Here is a 16,130-nt window from a genome sequence, read left to right as displayed (position 1 = left end):
CAGAATGGAACAGGGAGGGAAAAAATAAAAATAATAACACCTCTCCCTTCCTGGCTCTGCCCTGTACATTGTTTGAAAGAGCTAAACCTTGCAGAAACTGAAAACATGCACATATTTATTCATACAAGCCTGCAGAGAGGAAGCAAGGGATCAAAAAGAGGGAAGAAGCACCTTTTTACCACAAGTAGTGTGCTGCACACCGGGTTTGAATTATTCCTTTTCACTTAAGCAGTGCTGAAATAATGTGGTTATATGATGTTTGTATAATGAGTTCATGTTTATGAATAAATTGTGCAGCCTGTTTGTGTAGTTAGGAAGGTTTGCATGGCCTGTTTCCAAAACAAGACACAAAAAAGTGCTATCTATAGACTTACGGTTCATTTTTGTTGTTGCTGTTGCAATCATGCACCACCACTTATCTATTGAAACTCTTGATTTTTTTCTTAATTTTCTGGGTGGTTATTGCCTTGCTTCTCATGCTAGCTTCTTTTCTTCCATTCACTTTTCTTGGATTTATTAAAAAAAAAAAATGCATTAATGTTGCTGTGTGAGAAAAATACAGAATTTCCTGTGTGTCAGGGGGATTATTCCCACCAAAGGCCTACCAGATGTGGAGTGTTTAGATGCAGCAAATGGAAAAGCTTTCATGAAAAGAGTGGAGGTTTAATCGCTATTGTGTTATATCCCTTGGCAGTTAAGAGCAGGGAATGTTTATTTATATAAAAATGTCATAGATGCTATTGTGCATTGCTGTGTCTCTTCAAAGGTGTAAATTGTGTTGTCATAGGACAGAGAAGCAGGCTGCATCATCAGTTGCTTGTCTACTGCAGTTTTTTTTTTTTTTTCTTTATCCAGAGGAGCCAAAGGGGATGCTGGGCCTATCAGTTTATTCTGCTGTCACACACTGCCTATCCCCTCTCGAAAGGTTGCACACACACACAAACACACACACACACAGATATACACACAGACAGCACCCCCACGACCCTCCATACACAGACACACAGAGCCAACAGAGGATAGACATCACATCAGCACTGAGGTGGTAAATCGCCCTTCAGAAGCCTTCCTCAAGGGAGTCAGCAGTTCAGCGTTTATCGAACCACTATCTGATTACTAAAAGGCTGTCCTCGGTTATAAATGAACCCACAACATGTGTGTGGTATTGGTAACGCAGGGGCCTTGGGAGTAAAAGCCATTATGGGTTGCTGTGAATCAGTTTAGGCCAGAGGAGCGGTCAGAGCGCAGCTGCCACTTACCAGTCAGTTCATTACTGTTGTTATTGTAGTCTGAGGATGTGATACCTTTGTGTGAGAGGAGTGGACCGGAGCCGGAGCAAACTAAAAGCTGTGGATTGAAGTGGCTCACAAGCACAGGCGAGTGAAAGGTTGTGAAAGAGCTGTTGTTTCTAGGTTGAAAATAAAAAAAAAGTTGAGTTTCAAAAACGAGAATGATTCAATGAACACTTGAACTTTGAAAATGTTAGCTTCAGGTGGGTGAGACAGCACGGAGCCTATTTCTGGTGTGCACTTAACATCATAACTAGCAGGGATGCTTGGAAACAGCCTATTATAAAAGGCTGTATCTCTTAGAGATTGTATAATTCATGAAAATCTTCCTTTTCTACAAAACCTGGACTAATATCCAGTATATTAACTGCACACCCAAAAGTATGCTGTCTGCACTGGGCCCCTTAGTTCAGATTAAAGGCAGTCTTTTTTTATGTTTGACCATTTCCTGTTTCAACACGACTAGGCCCTTGTGCACATAGCCAGGTCCAAAGGAATGCTGACCGCAACCCCATCCATCACCCGTGGGATAAAGTGGACCTGAGGCTTTTTTTTATTAATTTAAAAGTGCTGAATAGTTACTCAACTGAGATAAAGTCAAGTCGGTGTATTTATAGAGATTATATAGAGAATAATGAAAATAAAATAGGACCTGAAATAGAGCCTTGTGGTACTCCTCAGGAGACAGGTGCAATCAATCAATGTTGAAACTGCATTTTTTGTGTGAATTTGAACACAGCAGTGCTTTTATAGTCAGTTTTTTTCTTTTTCTTTTTACCACAAACAGCTGATGTACACACTGTACAGACTTTAGGTATAGCTAGCTAGCAACCTATGCACCAACCATGTGTTTGCAGAGTATCACCATGAGCAACGACACCTAAAGCTGAAATGAAGACTTATCACAAACTCCACTTCTTTCCATTCTTTTCTCTCCTTCTCTTCTTGTTCATCAACATTAATGAAGTTGAACCATAAAGCTTTGAGATGAGTGCTAATTCTTTGCTCAAGCTGTAACATTTTCAGCTTATGCGAACATGTTCAACAAAAATGTTCCCCCCTAAATTCATTTGCTTCAAGTCACGCACTCCATCATATACAGTTATTTTCTAAAATTGGCTTTTAGTCCAAACACACTTTCATACACCAATAAATCATCTGTTGCTCTAAAGAGAGGTGAGTCATGGTTTGTAATGAACTTGACTTGAGTTTGTCGACAATGTAATGTAAAGTTTTGCAGCAGCATGCTTTCTATGTGAGATCTGAATGAGCACAGGTATGTAACAAATCTAACAGGTTAGTCAGTAAGCCTTGATGTAATGTTACTTAAGTATGTCAGTATGCAGATGATATTGTGATATCCCTCTGACACTCCTGTGTAGGTAGGGTTTTCACCACATCTTGCTGATAAACTAACTCTCCTGCTGTTGATCAATCTTGGAGATTTGCTCTCCCATCCGTGATGGGCCAAGCCCCCTCGTGACCTCTTTCATTTGCACTGAGCCCACATGCAGTATTATCCAGCTGATTAATTAAAGCCATCCACGATTCATCAGTGGAACGCTGGCCTGTAATTGCTGTTTTGCAGAGAAAGACACAAATAAGCATGGAGCCGGACACAAGACGTATGTTTGCTTATTACAAGCTGTTGAGAACAGGAGAAATCAATGCTTGAGGAGAATATGTGTTTTTTTCATGTCAGGGCATGTAAACCCAGCCTACTTTAATACAACACTGAGGAATGAGCACCGGCTGCCCACAGCTATGCAGCCATAAAGCAGGGCTGCTGAACACAATGGTAGTGAAACAAAACTAATTACAGTGACAAGTGAGGCAGGCGCCAGGTCTGTCAACAAAAGGGGAGGATGCTACATCTCCCAAAGGCAGGACCCTTAGGTATGGCTGACGGATACTCTAATTTTCTTTTCTGTGAAGAGCTTGGAGGTGGCCAAGGGTCGAGACAAATTGTCTGTGACGTCTTGATTGAACAAATCACAGACGTTGTGCAAGTTGGCAAAATTGGATTCAGCTGACAGATACAGTCACCTGCCCAGGCAGCAGTATGATGTGTGGCCATGGACTGACATGTGTAACTAATGAACAGTTCTGCTAATTACTCTTCAGCAGACAATGGGATAAAGAAAACAACTGAGGGAAGGTCAGGTGCTCTCACAAGAGCCACTGAGCTGTGCCTTGTACAGCCTGTTATAGCCTGACCTAACCTCTGCAGAGATTTGCTTCATTAACCTCCTTAAATTAAAAATATAACAGTTGAAATTAATAATTATGTGATTCATTGTTTCTTAAACAATCATTCTTGGATAATCTTCTGCTAAAATTAGAAAATTTGAGACAAAAAAAAAATATTCAACAAGAGTAAACTTTTCTGTGCGGACACAACTATTTGACATTTTAGATACATCTTTTGAGATGTCCACCCTGACCTCAGAGAAAGGTTTACCTCCAAAGGTGAACAGTCGGCGTTTCTCTCTTATGACTCAGAGACGATCATTTCTAATCATTAGGCCTGGCCTTTAAAGTCACCTGGCTGCAAGGATAAATGTTAAAACCCTTCCTCAAATAAAGACTGCACCATAAAATATCTCCACATTTCTAAAGTTATCAATATACAGTCCCTAACAAAGCACGCAAAAGCACAGATATTATGCTGCTTCTGAGCTTTTGATCAAATTACATGATCTTCATCAGCAGATAAAGTTTACCCAGTTATCATGAAATTTTATGTTGGTCTCTTGGCAAAAAACCCCCCAAACCTTATTTCTTGAGAAAATAATCTCACCACCATGACATCTCTGACAACTTGTCAAGTCTATCTTCTGATGATGATCATGTGGTATGATAGAAAACTCCAGAGCAGCTACTAAATGAACCTTTTGGTGAGGCTGCTTTATCACATGTGAAATATGTTTAACATGTTATTAATTCACACCCTTCTTTGTAGGGTTAGGAATACTGAAAAATGTATAAATTGAAAATGATTTTTTTTCACCATAAATATTGATAATTATGAACAAATTTTATTTTGCTTATTTTTTGTTGTAATAATGTGTTTTTTTAATTTGTTTTTTTTTTATTTGTTTTGAATTTAACAATTCAATTACATTCAAGTGAAAAGAAATCAGATAATTTATAACATTAAAAAACATGAAACTACAATGATAAAGTTTTCATAACATTAACAAATGTAAAAAACATTAAAAAAAAGATATACTTTAAGCAAATAATTGCTGGTGGGAAAGTGAGTCATTTTACAGCCTCTGCTTACAGAATGGTTATGCTGCTGGGGAAAGACTTATCCCCACTTTTGAAATATTGACGGATAAATTTGAGGAAGTAACATTTTTCTCAAGCAGATATATTGCGTTTTTATGGAAGATGTCTTCAATTATTTAGTCACCCAGTAGCAGAAACTTCAGAGTTTGAAGTGATGGAAATCTAATATCTGTATCACATCCATCAAGCCTTGAGGGAAGTTATTCAAACAGAGGATTTGCTTCCAAGAGATGAGCACACACACTCCTCTCACCATGAACACCAAAATTTAATTTGAAAATGGGCAGCAGGATTATTCCCATTATCCTGCTCCCAGACACTCATTTTTAAATGGCAGACAGAAATATGCAAGTGGCTGTAATTATATTGCAAGCACAGAAAGGTTTTTCCCCTCCATCCACTAATGTACTGGTGGTGGTTTTTAGGTGGTCTTACTGTACGCTGCATAGGAATTTAATCAACAAGGGATTCATTTTCATATTAACACCTCAGAATAACACAAACAGGATTCTTAATGCAGGTTGATTATTGGTGTGATTATCTCTTCTTATGACAAATCTTGAAAAGCAAGAGCAACATCATAATTGCATTTATCATTTATTTATCTGTAACTGCATCATTACCCAGGAAACCAAGGATCTGAGTTTCTTGTGTTTTTTTTTATTTAGTTTGATGCCCGTAACAATTCCCATAAACACACAACAGTCTTTCCTTCAATCCACAGTTTCATTTAAGTATCAGATTGATACTTGAAGGAAGGATCCCAGCTGTGTTGATAATTCCTATAAAGAGCACAGAGAGCTGTGCTTTGTTGTTGCCATGCCAACCCCAACTGGGAGCTATTCAGTAATTGTTCTTGTGCTCACTTGTTTTTTTCCAGTTTATTACTTAGAGGAAAACTTCTCAGTCAGTACTTATGCATTTCAAGGTTTTGTATAAAAGTCATGAAACCCCTCAGGGCAACCTTTAAAAGGAACATTTAATTTTTCATAAACTTTGTGATTTCATATTTTGCCTTTCCTACTGGTTGTGCATTTTACTCAGCCAAAATATCCAATCTTGCAATACAATCTTCACTTATTTGCATTATTAAATTTTCATGTTGTGTTTGGGCACTCACAGTCCCTGGTTAAGGTTAGGGTAAGATAATGCTCTAGTTTGATCTGGTGTTATGCATTATAAAGAATGAGTACCATACCATTAAGAACAGATACTCATGCTGGGAACCATGAATACAGATGACTTTGGTGATCCCCTTGTGCCACCAGTAGATCAAAGTTTCCACTTATCCTGTGAAATACCTCAGCATCTGCTACTGCATCCGGATTGGCACCACATTTTGTACTTCTGTTATTCATGGTTCCCAGAGGATAAATCCTAGTGATCCCCTGACTTTTATTCAAGTGCCACCAAGGGGTTTTGGTAAGAAATGTCTCAACAACTAACAGATTGATTAACATTAAATTTGGCGCCGATGTTCACGATCCACTCACGATTAATATCTTTTTTCTGATCCCTTAACTTTTCATCTAGTGCCACCATTTGGTTAAAATTTGAATTTATCCATGTTGGTTTATGTAGAAATACTTACAGAAAAAATTCCTCTCAGCCTCTGCTAATTGTTTATCAACAATTCTTACCATGCAATTCATAACTCTCAGGAATAATTGCTAAACCTAAAGTGACAGCCAAAGTAAAAAAATGTAATTTTGTTGGAACGCATATGGTTGTAAGTCAAAATATATTTTCAGCTGCTTCATTGCTTTATGGCTTTTTAGTGTATAATATGAATCTGGTGCATCACATTCACAAGGTTATACACCAGAAAGAAATGGGACACAAACACCATTGGGATTCAAACAAAGCAGCTGCAGTAGTTTTGCCTCCAAGGACTAACTCGTCACTTGAGAACAAAGTTGGTCTATATCTAAATTTAGACATTTACCAGACTTAATTTGTTACTTCATCCATTAAAAACACTGAAGGAGGGAACTGGGAAAGAACAATAATTCATATGTTTTGCAGGAGCTTGTATGAGTCTCTCTTTTCCTTCTCTTTCTTTTCAAGTTTCGACAGTATTTGAACAACTTTGCTGTGTGATGTGTACAGATGATGCGCCATCATTTAGCTGAAGCATGCAAAAAATTGCAAACTGCGATAGCGGGACTTTGGTGCTGCTGACAATACCTGGCTGTCCCTCGCACCTCTCAGCATTGCTGTCAAACCCATAATCACGGTAACGAATGCCCTCTCAGGTGCTATAACACGCCATACCCAAAGCCACTATCTCTCCATGGTCTTATCATCTCCCAGCAGCTCGAGCGTGGAATATATGCCTCCGGAGGGGGGACAAAATGGACTCATGCAGTCAGGCAACTTATTATCAACCGAAATCATTGCCAACCACTCGGAGAGCACAAGGTGTCAATCTGGAGTCTAGAGGAAACATCTATCTTGATGGAGTAACACTGCATGCAAGTCGCTGGGTTTCAGAGGTTATGTGTGTCTGAGATGTAAGGTAAAGTAATGGGAGTGTAAGTACAATTCCAGGTAATGGTAGAATTCATCATTTTATGTAAAGCAGTGACTATAACAGCCACAGCCGCTGTGCTGCTCCAGAACAGATTGAGATCCTTACAGAAGCCCTAGTGGGGATTCTGTAATCAAGGCATGGTTTTTTAGGTTAGACAGTACGAGAGTGGACCGAGGGCTGAATATTACAGTACACAGGACTGATGGTGATACAGTGTCACCTATAGCAATAATTTCTAACCTTTTCTGATTTGCGACCCTTTAAAATAAAGCTATGTGTGACTATGCAGCTTCAAATGCTTTCAAAAGGGAGTTGTCACATCCTTCAGTATTTTTCCTGTGCAAGACAGATTCAATTGTCTGAAATAACAACAATTTAATCTGGTTTAGCCATAATTGTGGCTCATTGATTGATAATTGTTTTGACTGACATGCAGTGACACTAATTGGGAGCTTCTGGAGTTAGAGGAATTAGCGGTTGTCTTTGTCCCACTGTTCCTTCAATGATCATTATGATATACAGCAGGTTGATTGATGGACAGATGAATAGAGTCTGCCAATTTGAGTTGGGTGTGTGACAGATGTGCGAGTGCGATGTGTGCACATGTGGGACATGTGGGACATGTGCACACATGCATGGTCTCTCAAACATCAGCGGTGAAAAAAGTCGTACTGTTCTTCTTTTATCATTAATTTAAATGAATGTCCTTATTTTCTTTTTCCATCTCTGATTTTCACAATAAAATACCTGGATGAAGTTGTACCAGCCTGTAAATCTAAGTTTGGGTTTAAAGACCTTCCTAATTTAATTACTAGTTTCAATACTTAAGATGCGTCTTTTCATCAAGTGAGTGTCACAATATCTAAGCTAAGCTAACTGACAATAAATAGTGTATTTAGTCATTTAGGCTAATGTTATTGCTACAGCATTTTGTAATTTGAGGCACAGTCTATCATTTTCAAAATCATTATCATTGAATGACATTTTGATTAAGTGTCAGGTCACAAATCTCCCCTATATTCAAGCTAATGTTAAGCGAACATGACTTAATGTTACATTACACCTGCAACTTAGCTGAAATATTTTTAATAATCTCAGGAATCATAAGAACTAGTTTGTGTGGCACAACCTGTTTGAATTTGGTGCACAAATCTCTGCCCAGCAAACACATAATAACTCAGCTAAATTTGAACAAACGAACCACTTACACATTTGGCTACAGATTAGTTTCAACTGAGAGGTTTTTTTTTTTAGCTTTTTGGGAGCGGTGTACATTCACTTGGCCGTTTAAAAATGGAGGGTTTGTTCAGAACGTACTTGCACAACAATGACGCAGTCATGACAAATGACTGACTAATTAGTCGTCTGCAGTGTTCTCACATCACCTGTTGGTATCGCCTCCGCTTGCTTGGAACCTCGGCAGAGATGATACCAAAAGAAATACCATGTACCAGGCACTGACCACAACTTTTGCCAAATGAAAAACCAAAAAAAGGTGAACAGAGCTGAGTCGAAACCAGTGCTGTACTTGTTGAAATCGGCGCAATGTTGCCACATGGAGACACTAATCACCATAGATGAGAATTTATGATGAGTGTAGCAGACTGAAAACATGCTTCACTTAACAGATTGAGAGATAAAAAGTTACAAATCTAAAATCAGCCATATGTATGAGGATCCTAGGCCCTCAAAGTAATTTTAAAAATGTCTGATTTTCGCTTGGAATTTTGTATCACTGAATATTTTTTTTATTTTTAGGTTTTAAATTCAGAGTAAAATATATATATATTTTTATATTGAGTAAAGACAACAATCCCTAAATCATTTAATTACAACTACATCTACTACTACTTACAATAACTCGGTGTAGCACATGAGTAAATATACTTTTTACTCTTCACACAAGGACAAATGGTCATTCATTGTCTCTGCATTCAGCTTTGTGCTGAACCCTCACAGACATGCACTAACACACACACACACACACACACACACACACCAACACAAACACACACACATATAAATCTAAACTCACAGAGCAAAGCTCCAACTACTCAGCCACCTAGGCCGCAACCTTTCCAAAGCCACTGCACAATTCATTTGATCCATGGTTGTGTGAGTCAAAGGCCGAACACTAACCTTTCACAATGACAGGACCATGGCAAGAATCATGACATAGACAGAGGATCATCTCCCGCCACAGCTTCAGGTTAAAGACACAAAACAATAGAAGAGCAATCCTCACTCTGTCTCAGTCTCACCATTGCTGGAGTCTTATTAGTCTCCTAGGAGAGTGAAAATATCTGCGGATTATAGAGTTAGCTGACATGTTTTTTTATTTTTTATTTTTACTGCATTCTAGAAGCTTTTTCTCCATAATAGTCGGAGTATTCAACCTTTTTCAAAGATGTGCTCATTCAGAAAATGTTGAAGCATGTGGAAAATAATTGAAAGCAAGTAAAATGATCCCGACCCAAGGGCAGTGTTTCCCATTTGAATTAAAATAAGAAAGCACTTTAATCCTCTGGGTACTTAGCCGTAATAGTTCCTGTCAAAAGGCATCAAGTGGAAGATGGAAATGGAAAGTTTCACGGCTAATCAGAGGACAATTTACAAACAGTATTGTTTTCTCACTGTGTAATTTCCTCCCTTAAACAGATACATCAACTTTAAGAAATTCGGCTTTCATCACGGAAGAACTGATAATGTTATAGCAAACAAATTATCTCAGTGTCCCTGGAAAGAAACTCTGAATGCACTTTAGCACAGCATACAATATGTCAGTAATTACAGGATAAGCATTCTTTTCATAAAATAAAAGACAGAGCTCAAAGCTAATTCTCTTTGGTAACCAGTCAAAGAAATATTCAGATTCATGAGCTGTTATTTCTGGAAGTTTACTCAAATCAACCTGTATACCTGCACTGCTCACGTCCACACTTCTGGAGGCAGTTTTCCTGCCGCTATCTCCTCATGTAATGCTGCTATTGTTCTGGCTCTGGCACTTGAAGATTACCCCGATTCTTAATCCCTCCTATACAGCTGTGATTGATTGGTTGTTTCTCCGGATCGCTGTTAGTTATCAAAGCTCCAGACCTATGTGAAGAAAAACCGAGATGTTGAGCAACGACGCGGAGGTCAGGGACCAGGACAGTGAGAACCTGCCTCACATCAAAACACAGAGATTCAAATGCGTTCGACACAGCGGTTATTTTAACGTAAAAAAAGAATCTAACTTGCCCACTTGTCACCTTTGTCATGAAATAGTGTCAATTCACAATATAGGATTTGAGATTAATTTGGGTCTAACTGTATAAGACCCAGATTGATCTCTGCTTGAGGTGGAATCAAAGGATTTTTCTGGGAGTGACAATGTGGAGTAATAAAACACTGGAAGATGGAGTGCTGAAAATAATTTCGAGATAAATTGATATTCTGCGCTGTGAAGGTCATAAACCCTTGGGATTAAATGCACACCACAGTGTGTTTGTTGATTGATTTTTGGTTGTGGCTATTTTTCTTTGGGCGGGCACTGACATACTGTGCATTTACAACACACAGAGCTAAAGGAAATGGGAGATTGAACAGTGATGAGGGAAGAAAATCGTTTTCAGATGCAGTTGTATTCTGAAGAGTGAGGCTCATACCTGAGGGCACTTGTATGCATCACAAAGAAAATGCTGAATGTGATGAGGACGTGCATCTTGCAGTTGTGCAAATTTTTCCAGGTTGTGTGCCACATCTTATCAATATATGAAGTCTGTAGTAACTTTGTACTTTAGACTTAAAATCTGTAATTTTATTACCCATAATCCTGTAGTTGCTCTGGAAATTTGCACAAACATTTGTAGTGATTACATGCAAAATGAGTAGAAAAACTGCATCGCAGTCATGGTGCAAATGTGTAATTTTGAGTGACTTAATTTACAGTTGCAACACTGCTAGGTACATTTAGTGTACTGCTTTCCACTATATTTCACAGGGGAATACTTGTACTTTAATGTAATATCTTTAACTTGCAAGTATTTTCGTGACTACTTTGAAGATTTGAGTGGAAAGATTTTACACAAAACATATGATAATAAATATTGTGCTTGTTTTGGATGAAATTATGGGACGTATTTACAATTAGCTCTACTTTAACTAATACTGCAATATTAATTCAGCCCATATGTTAATGCATCAATGATAATGACATAGTAATATAATAGATATGATAATTTAACAATCTGAAAGGGTCTCATCTACATCATTTACATTTAGTAATTCTTACTGTACATTTTGCTGATGATACTGTACATTTATGTAAATACATTTGAAAGCTCAGTTAATGAGCAATAAATTACATTCTTGATCAATTCAGTAGACTCTGCGATTTTTTATGTGGCCAGTGGCTTATGGTGGCTAATGTTAGCTAATATTAGCTATATACATATATATTTATAGCTGCTTGTTTTCCACTGAAGTTAGCTGTAAGGTAAGCACGGATTTGCTGATTTACTGGGTAAAACTTGCTTGAAAAGTTCTCACAGTTGTCAAGGCCGTGGATTCAACGGCATTTGTAGACTAGGCCTATATTATACAGTCAAACAGGTGCTCACCACACAGTGACTTGCAGCCACTGAAATACAATTGAAACAACAGGTCTATCGTGTTTTAAGTTTTAAACATTTCCCAGGGTATTGCTTTCTGTAATTATTTGGCCATGAAGGTTTATACAGATACAGGGGTGAGGGTGACACAAACTTGTGATTTTAGGCTGTAGAAGTTAAACAGGTTTGAAACCTGACTTCACTTTATGCACTTTTGTCACCCTCTTCTGGCAGTGACAGTAATTACACAGACACTGTCGATTCGTGTCTGCTCTCAGTCCGTTCTCTTCTTTCAGCGCTCTCGGGGAAAAGGCACACCAGTGGTAATCTGTGCTCGTCCTGGCTGTCAGTTGCTTTCTTTTTTAGACTGTGGTCCTTCCTCTGAGTTTTTTTACATTTCGCCATACCGACAACACCCAGAGTGGGAGGTTGTCTGTCCCATTCTCATGAACGCGATATCTCAGTAACACATTAAGGTACTTTCTTTCTCAAACGTCCACTTGGATTCAAGGATGAACTGATTTTTGGGGGTCAACGGTCAAGGTCAATGTGACCTCACAAAACATGCTGTAACTCAGGAAGGTGGAGATTGTGACCATATTTCCTGCAACTTGGCTGGTTTGCGGAGACATACAACTCTAGTTTAACTGGAGCATCAGAAACTTTTCTTGGACACTTCCAAGGTTTTTCCAACATAGGCTCCACCAGCTGCTCTAGCTTTGCTTCCCTGTGCAGCCTTGGTAAATCAGTCATTGCTGATTGGTGTAAAACGCATCGCTTAAGGTGCTACGGTGTGGACACAAAATTTAAAACTGAAGCAGCATTGTGTGAACTTGTCTGGCAACGGCTTGAATGTAACAGATGTTTCTTCATTTGTAAAAGTCCCACACTCCTGCTTTAACTAAGATTATTTTTTACCTTTAGAGCAGCACAGAAAGAACTGATTAACATGATTAATGAAGTCGGGCTCAATAAGCCACAGTGATAATTCCCATGAAGTGCTTTATTAATTTCTACATGAACTCCGGTAACCAGGACGGAGTTGGTATGTTACTGCTCACTTATCTTCCGTGTTGCATTGAGAGTCTGGAGCTGGTAAGAACACTGAACGCTGATAAAAAAAAAATGCGATCCTCCACGTTTTCTCCATCTTAGCAAATCAGTCATGCATTTTCCAATTACAAGTCTACAGTCACCAGCCGATTCACAATCACCAGAGCAGAGACAAACAAGGAGATTAAGAATAAATGATATGACACACAATCACATCTCTAACCAGACCATGACAGAACTAACCAACACAGCCCGACTCTTCATAAAAACGGGGAAATGGAAATCTTTTTAGAAACGGTGAGGGCGAAGGGGGGAGGAAGCAAAAAGATTTGTGGTGACGATAGAAGTTGTTGTGATTGATTACATGTGATGTAGAGCAATTAAAAGAAATTAACAATTTGCATTTTAATAACATTATTATCATCAGTTAAATGAATTCATTAGTCTTGATTAGTTTGGTATCAGTATGACAAGTGCAGCTCAATAGAGCGTGATGACACTAATAGAAGGCTGAGGAAAGCAACAGAGCTGAGACAGATAGAAGGAGAGATAGGAAGCTTTTGGTGATGGGCTGGGGAGGATTTGGAGGGTGGGTGGGGGGGGGGGGTTGCAGCAGATGGCAAAACAGTCTGTAAAAACTGAAAATAAAAACAGAGTTTGGTCGAAGCTTGCATCTGCTTTGTCTGCGACATCAAGCTTACAAATTTCACACGGGGGAAGTTGGGCTGACTTACTCATCAGCGAAGGGAGGACCTCAGCTGTCATCCCATACTGAGGTCACATCAGAACAACGAAACCATCTGCATGGCAACTGAGCAACCTCCTCTTCTGATCGACTCAGCTTGTCATTGTGATTGTGGTTGACAGCTTCGGAAACACTAAATAAGTGGACCTCGAGCAATTGTGGTGAGATTATTTTGTCAGAAACCAGGAATATTGTTTCCATTTGTTTGATAAATGGTTGAAAGATCAACACTTGATCCTTGGTTTTTGCGTAAATGTGTCTTGGTTCAGTTTTGCAAGACTCTCAAAATTGTCCTCCTACTTACTACTCAACAAAGAAGCGATGGCCTCGACTGACGACTGGCCTTAAAAATCAGTCGGCTGAGAGGGTTTAACTTATCTCCAGTGTAAATCTGCAGTCTTGAAAGTAAAAGACAGAACGGAAGAGACAATGATGAAAATTAATATTAATGTAATTGAAATGCTGAACGTTACATTAAATCCCATTTAAGATTCATAGAAGACATACATTTAGGATAGTTTGTCTTTTGAAGATATAAAATATTGTCTTCCCTTTTACAAACACCTTGTATGACCTGAAATTCCAATCTTATGATGGCATCTAAACATCTCCCTGCAGCTGTTAATCTGATGATGAAGACCATGAGATGTGGCTGAAAGCTACAAAAGAATAAAATAATAATATTTTTCTTTTTTCTTTTGGATGTGTGTAATGTGGACTCTGTGTATCTCTAATACGCTCCTTTATATGTCAATATGAATTTTTTTAGTCTACTTCTATGTTGCTTTTTTAATATTGGCCAGGAACTACATAGTAATGAATAGTTCCTGTTCATTGATAAGCTTTGTCCTTGACAAATAGGGCCTTCTGTGTGCTAATAACATCCTGTATGATCAATCAATAATTTAAAACCTCTAAAACGTCTTTTAGCTAAAGATAAATTACCAGCTAATATTATGCTCTTCATGGGAGGATGGAGTCATTTTGTCCGTAATCTGTAGATCAGCACCAATGTATCCCATCTGCTCCATAATTACAACAATCACTTACCACGGCTCTTGGGTTACTTCCGGCTCACATACATGTTCTCTGCATGGCTTTACATGCATTAAAGAACCTCCTAATGGGAAATGATGGTTATTGCTTCCATCTACCTGCTCATTACTTCTCATCTTCGATGTCTCAACTTCCTCTCTGTGTCCTCAACCAAACAAAGAATTTCAACCCTGCCACAGTTTTGACAGTAGCACTCCAGCTGTGGACAAACATTTATTTTGGTAAAGCTCTGAGTCTTTCTTGGGTGTTTCCCCAGTGCCCAGGCTTAGGTAATTAATTAGGTCACAAGGACAGCAAGTCTAATTCTCTTTCCCGATTATCATCAATTAATTAATGGTTACATGGTGAGATAAGACAACAGTAGCCTCTGTATGGAGTAATAACCAGACAATTATTCAGCTAAGGCCTGCAGCTGAAAATAATGTTTCTACTCCTGGGAGCTGCATAAAACTGTCCAATCTGTCTGGACTGCAGCATGGTGTGTGCGAGTGCATGAGCAGTAATGTGTGTGTGTGGAGGTCTGTTGTGTGTGTAACACTTCCTGAGCAAGTTTAGTTTGAACACACAATTCATCAAGTTCAGCTAAACTTGTTGTCTGTTTCTTAAATTATAACTCAAGTACCTCACGGTCAACAAGCAAAATTGTGAAAATATGTAGAAGAGGTGTAATGCCAAGCAACTACGAGTATGAAATATCATTTTCTGTGACAAATGTGCTCATATTTCAATCATGTACCTTAATTAATTAAATAAAAGCTGTGTGAGTGTGATAGAAATAAGTAGTGGAAATAGAACGGGAGGTATTAACAGTGTAAAAATATACAGCGTGCCATGTTAAATTAAATTAAAGTTGGTCGAAGGAGCTATTTGTAAGTTTTGCTATGGCTATGCAGCCACCATTAGCATTAACAGCTGTTTACTTACCTTACCACTTGACAAGAGTTTTGGCCATTGTTGCATTTACAAGACAAGAGCTTATAATAAGTCCTCTGAGAAGTGCTGCTTCTTCAGGGCAGCCTGGACGCTACAGTGACTCGGCATCGGAAAGTGACAAGACAGTCCAACCGGGCCAGGGATACCTGCCAAAATCCAGGGAAGAACGATGTTGATAAAAACGTAGCTGTTCCTGTATTAGAGTGCATTCACATTAATTAGACTGCAAGCCGCAGGGAGTGTTACACAGACATGCTTACCCTGGGTTTCACCTTTCAGGCTACAAAGAGCCTACTGCTCTTGGTGGAGGTTGCACTTACAGACTGAATGATAGACCTGGAGGCAACAAGGTACAGTCAGTATGGTCAGCATTTCTGTAAAATAAAAAAAAAAACTAAATATTATTAAACCTCAATCAACGATAAGGCATTGACAGACAAAACTCATCGTAATAAAGACACAAAAGTAATATGTGTCTATCATTAAGCATCAAGTGTCATTTTTCAAAAAAAAGTTTAAGTAGGATTATTGTATAATATTTTAAAGATTAGACTCTCAATATAATATTAATTTGGAAAGCCTGATACTGATTATTTGCTGGATTGATAAAAATATATAAGCAGCCAGCTGTTCAG

The sequence above is a fragment of the Trachinotus anak genome, unplaced genomic scaffold (assembly GCF_046630095.1).
Source record: "Trachinotus anak isolate AG129_WGS33_773 ecotype Australia unplaced genomic scaffold, CSIRO_AGI_Tana_v1 ptg000009l, whole genome shotgun sequence".
Lineage (NCBI taxonomy): Eukaryota > Metazoa > Chordata > Actinopteri > Carangiformes > Carangidae > Trachinotus > Trachinotus anak.
The sequence above is the reverse complement of the archived record's forward strand: the minus strand, read 5'-3'. Positions refer to the sequence as shown.